General features: G+C 43.8%; 1 long non-coding RNA gene across 1 annotated transcript; it reads left to right on the forward strand.

Moving 5' to 3' along the window:
* Positions 1–928: 928 nt before the first annotated feature.
* LOC146710559 (uncharacterized) lies at positions 929–2,817 on the forward strand. Its single transcript, XR_014919965.1, has 2 exons — positions 929–1,119; positions 1,893–2,817. It is a non-coding gene; the product is annotated as an uncharacterized LOC146710559 (long non-coding RNA).
* Positions 2,818–8,585: the final 5,768 nt, after the last annotated feature.

The raw sequence follows: 8,585 nt of genomic DNA on the forward strand, positions 1-8,585 counted from the left end.
GTGAGGTTGTAAGCATGTAAACATCAATAACACTGAGGCACAACATTGGCCTCTTACAATGTTTACAATAATTAAAAACTGTGAATAGGCTTTTATGTTTTTAAACTAGCAGTAGCAGCCAGTGCTCTCATTGTGTGAGGCTGTTTATTCCACTTTAAAGATGCTCCGAATATAACAGAGTTTTTCAAAACTGACCTTTGGCTCGAGGAGTTACTGCACTGCAGTCGTGTAGCAGAAAGATGGACAATGACACCACGGGGGCGTTGGCTTGTAAAATTGAAACCGTATAGAAGGAATATCAGCCAAGTGTGGAAAGAATTAAGAGACTCGCAACAAGCTGATGAAAAACGATGTTCTCCTCAGATCAGAGAAACTCAGCACCGTCTTTTTCGCACCTGTAGAGCCTTTGTTTAATCTGCTTTTACACAGGAAGTGTCAGTTTTCTGCTCGTTGCTAAAATAGAGACTTGTCCCACCTGTGTCCTCGCTCCTTGGGCCGTATGTAGACAGTTCCTTACGAGCTCTTTTGTCTCTGTTACTTGAACAGTACACAATCTCCAGCGTGATTATTTTTACTTTTAATATTGTGTTCAAAGGATTTATTGAATGTTTGATACTGATACACCATCAAAAGGCACAGAAGATCAATTCTGCTGCTGAATGAACAACGCAGGGATTGTAATCATTCTCCAGGATTGTCATTGTGAAGCTAGAACACTGTGAGGGAAATAGGATGAGCTTCGTCCTGGCTTATACAAGAAGGTGTGAGGTGAGAGGAGGCACAGGTCATCCTCCACCTGGCCTTTAACAGACTGCAGAGGACCCAGCTGATCTTCAGTCATGTTTAACAGCTCACTGTTCCTGCGGTGTCTACCACCCTCTTCTGGCAGAAAAGATTTGCATGTGTTTTGCACAAAATGTTGTGTAGATGTCCCTGTGTTTCCCTCTCTGCTGCAGTTCCTGTAGATACCAGTCTCATCGTTGTCGTCCAGGCCAAAGAGGATGCATATGTGCCCCGAACAGGAGTCCTGAGTCTGCAGGAGATCTGGCCAGGCTGTGAAGTCAGATATCTGAGAGGAGGACACATCAGTGCATACCTATTTAAACAGAATATATTCAGGTAAAGTTATAGTGTCGAAAATGATCAAAAAGATGTTTTTTAAGTTTCTCATTTATGCCTAATTAAACTATACTCACACAAAAACATGCTAAATCTGAGAATACACACAATCCATATTTATCTGCTCTATTCTACAAGCTCTAGTTTTGAAACGTTGCTGTTTTATAGCAGAAAGTTGACATTAGTAACAATGCAATGAGCATTATGGACCAGAGCGTCCTTCATTATGAATATGAATTTAGACTAGATGTTGTGGAGCAGGGAAATTATTTTACTGCTATTGTTAAAGAATTATCATCATCACCATTGCATTAATAATATAATCTGTAGTTTATATTGCATTCAGAGGTTGAACAGTGTGTGTCTTTCAGAAAGGCTAAGTTGCAGGCTGACAGGAAGTTGCAGAGAGTTTGCAGAAGTGAAAGCAGAAAGTTATTTTGAGCAGCAGGCTAAGACGATCATTGCTTTAACAATGTAACAGAGAGCTTTAAGAAGGCCTTAAGATGTTATGCATACAGTTATTATGTTAACCTTGTATTTCAGGTGCAGTTATAACTATTTTATACATAATGCATATCTGTGCTTATTTGAGTTGATGTTCAGGTTCATTAACATGTCTGAGAATGTTCGTTAAACTGTGGCTGTTGTCTGGTTAATCTGATGTTAGAGTTGGGCCACCCTCACAGTATTTCACACATTTCATCATTTTTACGTATATGATTTGTTTGTCATGGACAGCTTTGCTACGTTAACGTTACCTGTTTCATTTCCAGACAGGCCATATATGATGCCTTTGACAGATTCTGCGTGAAGTATCCCAACCTGCACTAGCCACTGGAGCCAGGCTGGACGTTTGCCTTCACCACTCTCAGTGTGGCAGCTGAGATCTTTCCTTGTGAGGCACGTGTGACATTTACAGGGTAGCCTCAGAGAAGGTGGAGCTGAGCACGCCTCTTCCTGTTTGTATAAGCGTGTGTGATCTAGGTGTGCGACAAACCTCGCCGTGCATAACTGAAACTGTAGCAGTTTAAAATGTTGTTATGTGCTGTGAAAGAAACATCCGGGTGTCTAGCTTCAGTTTGATAACTGCTGGTGATCATTGATAGCACTGTGTGCAGCTTTTATTGCTCCTGTATCACCAGGCTGCAGGTGTCCTGCTGTTTTCCACTTCTCTTCCTTATCTGACACAACCTTGGATGTGATACTCGAGCCCGAGCCATTCCATATGAAATCACAGAGCTTCCTCAGAACTGACCAGTTTATGTTGGACTGACTTTAGCATATTTGATGAAACCATGAAAGATTCTTACTGAAAATTGTGACGGTTGTACAGGTCCCTGAAATTCTTAGGAGCTGGTTGAAATCTGGCTCTTTTTTATTTTGATGCTGACGCTTAAATGTTCGATGATCACATGAACTTTTCTGGGCTGAAAGAAACATTGAGTACGAGATGTGGGATAAAACACCGGGGGGACGCCGCTCGATCGCTTCTCCCTGGAATGTTGTCCTGATGTCACATGAATCAAATTTAAAGGAGGCTGAAGTAAATGTTAAATCCCAACAAAGTTTGATGATAATGAAAGTCGAAGCTTTGTCCTGTGTCCACTGTGACTGGTGCACTTTGAGGTTAACTGGCTTCACTGTGTTTGCTGTGCTGCTCACATGTAAAGTGGAAACAAATAAATCTCCTTTCTGACAGTTTCAGCACATTTCTTCTTCTCTTAGCTGCTCCTGTCTGTATGTTTCAGCCTGTATTTCTGTAAGAACTATAACAGTGTGGACAGCAGGACCCTATGATTGTCTGTTATTAACAGTATTGAGTCTGAACTCTGTGGGAAGAACATTGTTATTCAATATTTAACCCCAGTGCGTGCATTATGATAGAAATGGACAATGAACAGGACGCTGGACGCTCCTTAGAGGCACAGGCTGACACTCGATGATGTCTCAGACAAATCTGTGCTATGGAAACAAAGATCGGCATCATTCACTTTCAAATCAGCACATTTTTGGAACATTTCCTCCGATTTCAATGTCTGAAAAAGGACTAAAAGTGGGTGGAGGGACCATTTTAAAAACATATATAAAAGTATTTAAAGCAGAAAATTCACATTGTTATGAATATAAACATTTTCTACCGTATAATTTTCCTACCATGTTGGAGCAGGAGGGTGGGTGACCCACCATCCTGTATTTGGACCTACTACATCAGAGCATCTGCGTTAAAATAGTGATGTCGCTCTATAATGAGTGACTTTGAGTTTAGTGAAAGAAATGTTCATTCTAATTGTAATTATGAACTATGTGCAGATATTCTTGATGCCATTACAACTGCTGAGCAGTACAGGCAATGTTTAAATCGCCACGCCTCACTGGAAGTGTTTTATTTGTGTTTTCTTTTAAGTGCTTCACATGTTAACTGTGTTGTGTTTCATACATGACTTCTGTTGTGTTGTTTCTTAGAGTTCTCGTTTCTACACTGTGAAGCCTGCATCAGCATTAAAGGATTTCTTCAGCCTGCTCGAGCTGCAGGTTCTTGCTTGGCAATAATAATCTTATGGTCGCCCGCTCGCTGTGTGTGCAGTTTCTTTCTCACAGCTCATCACTGGAGTGAATACTCACTCACTACTTAAGTGCATGGACGGCTGTTTATGTGTATCATAGCTTTCAGTTATAAACCACAGACTCGTTTATAATGAAGCAGCTTCTCTGGTTGAATCCTGTCATCCTCCTGAGGTATCAGATTTCTCCAGAGAGCCGCTGTCTTACAGCCTCCGACTACCTACGTGGTCTCCGTTAGGGGGGGCAGAAGAGGCCCCAGCCCTCCATGCACCAACAATCTGCAACAGCTGATCCCGGGAAAAACAGACGTTCCCAGCATAGAGACAGAATCTGTCCACTGTGATCTTAGTGTGTGCAGTACTGCAGATTGTGGTATAGATGTGATACCAAGTAAATGTATGGCCAGTATTGCTGATACCAATGCTGATACTATAAAAACAGCTTATGCAGGGGAGAGCAGTGTATCATAACTTATGACATGAATCATAAGTTTGCAACTTCTGCAGACGTTTTTAATGAATCACTGTGATTCTGCAACACTGAGTTAATAAAAACACACCTGTGAGCTTTTCATTTGAAACTTTTTGTAGACCTGAAAGGTCCGTGTGCCTGTCTGCAGAGCACAGTGTATGAAATGTGCCTGAGACCGGAAAATATTGCCTTAACTGTTCACCAAAGCCTGCTGTATGTGACAGTGAAAGAATGATATCGATGCTCCAAATAGATTTAGACTTACAAACCGTTGTTTGAGGGCAAGTCAAGGCAGTTCAACTCTACTCAGTTATGGTGCATTATAAGCCATATATCTTTAATAATTTATATTTTAATTATGAACTATCAACACTTGAAGATTCCCCCATCTCCTCTGAACAGAACGGTCTAAGAATGACCGCTCCAGCCCCTACGGTTAGGAAATTATGGCCAGTCGTTTGACAGGAATCCATAAAACCAGGAAGATTCAAATTGAATATTCAGAGTGGTTGACTGACATCCTGTGTGTCTCTGTGCATTTGTGTTTCCATATGTGCTCATATTTCTAATTGTGTGTATCTGCTGGCTGTTCTTTCGTGCGTTTTTAACATTTCTGCCAGTTTTTCACAGTTGAACAACAAGTAGTTTTGAGTGAACGTCACCTTATTCAGCTTTTTTCAGCTGCTCATTTTCCAATATTTCTGCTTAAGTTGTTACTTTTCTGCTGAATTGTCGTGTTTCTGCTCTGTTTTAGTTATTATGTTTCTCTTAAGTCACAATATTTTTCAATATTCAAAATGAGCAGATCCAGTTTCACTGGCATAGATACACACAGGCCACACGCTTGATAAGATAAGATAAGATAAGATAAGATAAGATAAGATAAGATAAGATAAGATAAGATAAGATAAGATAAGATAAGATAGAACTTTATTAATCCCTCGGGTGGGTTCCTCTGGGAAATTCGACTTCCAAAAAAAGCACAGCAACGACCGAAGTTACAGTTACAGAACTGTTATATATATATATATACACACACACACACACACACACACACACACACACACACACACACACACACACACACACACACACACACACACACATATATAAATACAGAGACAAATATAAATAAAATATACAAAGGGGATAAATAGAATAAATAGGAATAAAAATAAAAATACAAGTGAATTGCACATTTCAAGTATTGAGTCTATTGCACCGTTGACTATTTACAAAAAGTATTGCACAAGGTATTGTACAGTGAGGTGCAGAGGCACTACAGCTTAGTTGTTCCCCCCTCCTTTGTCCCCCTGTTTCCCCTCCCTCTCCCCTCCAGAGAGGAGTTAAACAGTCTGATGGCGTGTGGGACAAAGGAGTTTTTAAGTCTGTTAGTTCTTGTCTTTGGGAGAAGCAACCTGTCACTGAACAGACTCTTCTGGTTGTTAATGGCCGTGTGCAGAGGATGCCCAGCATTGTCCATAATGTCCATCAGTTTCTTTAATGTCCTTTTCTCTGCCACTGTCACCAGAGTGTCCAGCTTCATGCCGACCACAGAGCCAGCCCTCCTGATCAGTTTCTCCAGCCTGGATGAGTCCCTCTTTGCTGTGCTGCTCCCCCAGCACACCACAGCATAGAAAAGTACTCCAGCAACCACTGACTGGTAAAACATCCTCAGGAGCTTCCTGCAGATGTTAAAAGACCTCAGCCTCCTGAGGAAGTACAGTCGGCTTTGTGCTTTTTTTATACAGGTGCTCTGTGTTGCATGACCAGTCCAGTTTATTGTCCACCCACAGTCCGAGGTACTTGTACTTGTTGACCACCTCCACCTCCTCCCCCTCTATCTGAACCGGCAGTGGACCTTCTCTGGACCTCCCGAAGTCCACAACCAGTTCCTTAGTCTTTGAGGTGTTGAGTTGCAGGTGGTTTGTGTGACTCCATGCGACAAAGTTCCTCACCAGACTTCTGTACTCCTCTTCCTGATCATCCCAGATACACCCCATGATGGCCGTGTCATCTGCAAACTTCTGAATGTGGCATAATTCAGAGTTGTAGCAGAAGTCACAGGTGTACAGGGTGAAGAGAAGAGGGGACAGCACAGTTCCCTGTGGTGCTCCTGTGCTGCTGACCACTGTGTCAGACGTGATGTCCTTCAGCCTGACGTACTGTGGTCTGTCGGTGAGGTAGTCGGAGATCCAAGCCACCAGGCAGGGGTCCACCTCCATCCTGTTCAGTTTTTCCTGAAGCATACAGGGCCGGATGGTATTAAAGGCACTGGAAAAGTCAAGAAACAGGATCCTGACCGTGCCTTTTCCCCCATCCAGGTGTGAGTGGGCTCTGTGTAGGAGGTACAGGATGGCATCCTCCACTCCGACACCCGCCTTGTATGCAAACTGTAGTGGGTCCTGGGCATGTTGTACCTGTGGTCGGAGGAGGTTGAGGAAGAGCCGCTCTAGAGTCTTCATAAGATGTGACGTCAGTGCCACCGGTCGGAAGTCATTCAGCTCATTGGGCCGGTTCTTTTTGGGGACCGGGACGATGCAGGATGTCTTCCAGAGGGCGGGCACTCTCCCCAGTCGCAGACTGAGGTTGAAGACTCGTTGTAGCGGCTCCCCAAGTTCAGCAGCACACGCCTTTAGCATCCTAGGACACACCTTGTCTGGGCCTGCTGCCTTTCTGGGGCGAAGCTTCCTCAGTTGCCTCCTGACCTGATCCACTGTGACACTGGGAGATGTTTGGGAGGAGGGGAGGGGGGGAGATGTCTTGCTGCTGATTGGAGGAGGGGGGTGTCATGGTGTCAGGAAGGGGGGGAAGCGAGGGAGGCAGGAGAGTGGGGAGAGGACTCTGTAGTGAGGGTGGGGGTGGGGGGGTTGTGGGCTAGTCAAACCTGTTGAAGAAGTTGTTGAGTTCGTTTGCCTTCTCCACAGTCCCCCCCACTGTGCTTTTCTTGGTGTTGTGGCCTGTGATGGTTTTCACACCATTCCAGACCTCCCTCATATTGTTCCTCTCCAACTTCTGCTCCACCTTCCTCCTGTAGGTGTCCTTTGCTTCCCTCAGGCAGCCTTTCACCTCCCGCTGTGCTGCTTTCATCTCCTCCTTCACTTTGCTCCTGAAAGCCTTCTTCTTCATGTTGAGGACAGCTTTGACTTCCTGTGTTACCCACGGTTTGTTATTAGGATAACACCGTACCGTCTTAGTAGGGGCGACTGTGTCCACACAAAAGTTGAGGTAGTCTGTAAGACAGTGTGTCGCCCCCTCTATGTCCTCACCATGTGGGCTCAGGAGCACATCCCAGTCTGTGGTGTCATAGCAGTCTCTCAGAGCATCCTCCTTTTCTGGGGTCCATCTCTGGATGGAGCGCGTTGTGACATGTTGCCTTTGGACGAGGGGTGTGTATTGTGGCTGTAGGTAAACCAGGTTGTGGTCTGACTTCCCTAGTGGGGGGAGGGGGGTGGCTCTGTATGCATCTCTCACATTAGCATACAGTAGGTCAATTGTCCTGTTGCTCCTTGTGGGACAATAATAGTCCCTGTTCACTCTATGCTGTGTGTGCGTGTCCTAAATTAAAGGTAAGAACACACACTCTGACACACGGATGCAAATATAAGTCATCTTTATTTATATAGCACATTTAAAAGACATCAAGTGTCGGCCAAAGTGCTGAACAGAGGGATGATATGGTGAAAAGAATTAAAATAGATAAGATGAAAACATCATAGAAACATTGAGACATCCGTATATGTTTGTAAAAAAATATGTGTACATGCAAATATGCACATCCATATACAAAAATGTACACATTCACACACAAGCACACATATGTGAACTTAAACTACACGTACACGTGTCTACACATGCAAACATCATCCAATGAGATAAAAGAGCAGAATAGCTGAAACACAATAACAGAGGTGTCAGAGAGATCCGTGGAAAATAGGAGGGGCTTCAGATTGGATTTGAAGACTTCCAAGGATGAAGAGGATTTCATGAAAGGGGGACGACAGCAATGGAGAAAGCTGTCACCTCTAGATTTGAACTGTGAGCGTGGAACTAATGACAGCATGTGACTGGAGGAGCGCAGAGTTCGAGTGGGGCGGTGCGGGCTGAGAAGACCTGAAATGTAACCTGGAGCCATAATAATAAACGCACACGCATGCGTCTTCAGCATTACTGGGTTTCTGCAGCTCCTGGTTTCCTGTTTAATACATTCACACAAGCAATCAAACGCTATGAATCCTTCCACAATGTTTGCAGTCACTTTGTAAAAGTTGTACAAAGGCAGTCACGGATCAGCTCATGATCTGGATTCATTGTGGCTGCTACACAGATACTTCTGGGTCACTTCTCTCAGTTAGGAACCTTCCTCACCAAACTGACTGTTGGACCACACCCCTGGTTTCATGAGAAATTGTTTCAGCCATGATTTCTCTTCC

The sequence above is a fragment of the Copadichromis virginalis genome, linkage group LG4 (genome assembly GCF_057382275.1).
Source record: "Copadichromis virginalis isolate Kocher_CV1m ecotype Utaka linkage group LG4, C_Virginalis_male_GT1.1, whole genome shotgun sequence".
Classification (NCBI taxonomy): domain Eukaryota; kingdom Metazoa; phylum Chordata; class Actinopteri; order Cichliformes; family Cichlidae; genus Copadichromis; species Copadichromis virginalis.